Source organism: Elephantulus edwardii, unplaced genomic scaffold (genome assembly GCF_000299155.1).
Source record: "Elephantulus edwardii isolate Elephantulus edwardi_28Jun2011 unplaced genomic scaffold, EleEdw1.0 scaffold00065, whole genome shotgun sequence".
Taxonomy (NCBI): domain Eukaryota; kingdom Metazoa; phylum Chordata; class Mammalia; order Macroscelidea; family Macroscelididae; genus Elephantulus; species Elephantulus edwardii.
Genome location: NW_006399815.1, coordinates 7,598,646 through 7,600,428, shown reverse-complemented (window position 1 = coordinate 7,600,428; position 1,783 = coordinate 7,598,646).

Below are 1,783 nucleotides of genomic sequence, written 5' to 3'. Positions count from 1 at the left end.
CACATATTTGAATGATAGTGGTATTCACTGGACTTCCTTGTATGCGTATAGATATTATCCTGTCACTGACAATATTGTACTTCAAGATGGATCTAGCAATGACTTTTTTAACTATGAAAGCAACTCCATATTTCCTCACCTTTTCATCTCCAGAGTAATATATCATATGGTCATCCAACTCAAAATGTCCCATGCCACTCCATCTCATCTCACCAATGCTTAGTATGTAAATATTTATGCGTTATTTAATATATAAAATTTAATTCTTTCAATAAGTATTAAAGCTATTTTTAATTCTTAATTCAAGGTCATTTTATAAAATCAGTGGTATCATTACAATCTCTAATTGTTGGATTTAATTATAGCTAAAAATATTTAATGACAAAAAAGTTACTTTTTAATATTTAGAAAATTCCCAACACCTATCGTCTTCTTTTTTTTCCTTTTAAATTTTATTATGTGTGTGTGTGTGTGTGTGTGTGTACCCTCAAATCAGATCTGACTGGTACAGGAGGAGATTGTTTCTCCTTCTCCAGCAGAGCATCTGGTGGATTCGAACCGTGAACCTCTAGGATTATGGTGTAGCTTCTTGCCACTAGGCCACCAGAGCTCACCAACATGTCATCTTCTTAACAGTATTTTCACTTCCAAACTTGTCAACTGCAAAAAAAAAAATTCTTTAACAATAACTAAGCATCAAGTTAAGCATCCACGAAGAGAGCAAAAATGTCATTATAAAGACAGAAAAAAAGACCAAAATGGATGTCAAAAGAGACTCTGAGAACTGCTTTGGAGCATCAAGAACCAAAACAAAGGGAAGAACTGCTAATGGAAAAGAGATGATAATAGTTCAAAGGGCAGCATGAGAAAACAAAGCAACGTATTATAACTGTATTATCAGAGCTGGAGTTGAAGGAAAAAAAGGGGAGAGCTTGCTCAGCATTTCTAAACTTGAAACAACTGAAAAACAAATTCAAGCCTCAAGTTGCAGTACTGAGAGATGTTGTGGGCAAAATCTTGATTTAGTTAGCATCAAAAGAAGATGGAAAGAAAGCATAGGATCACTGTACCAAAACAAACTGGTTAACAAAATTTCAGGAAGTACAATATAAACAAGAGCCAAACGTGGTAAAGTTCAAGCTGCACTGAAGGAACCAGCAGAAAACAATCGACATGCTCCTCCTCAGTCTAAACCAGGAAATTTGGAGAACAGGTGCTTGGCCAACTGATAGGAAGAGATCCATACTTGTTTCCACTCTCAAGTAATGTGATCCAACAGAATGTGGAAAATATCAAACAATATTATTAGTATCACATGTAGGATTTTGAAACTCCATCTCACATACTTCGGCCACGTGGCTAGAAGGGACCGGTCCTTGGAGAAGCACATCATGCTTGGGAGGGTGAAGGGACACCGCAGGAGAGGAAGACCCAGGATGAGATGGATTGATACAGTAACTGGGGTCGTGGGGTAGGTGTGTTGGAATCAGTGAGTCTGGCTTAAAGTAGGGAAGGCTTCAGAACTGTGGTACATAGGATCGCTATTTGAGCTATAGGCAACTCAATGGCACATACAACAAGCCAAATAGTGCTGAAGATCATCCCAAAAAGGCTAGAACAGTATAGTGACAGAGAACTCCCGGAAGTTCAAGCTGGATTTAGAAGAGGCCATGGGGGGGAGCTCTGGTGGCCTAGTGGCAAGAAGCTGCAACTACAATCCCAGAGGTGCACGGTTCGAATCCACCAGATGCTCTGCCGGGGAAGGAGGGGCAATCTCCTCCTG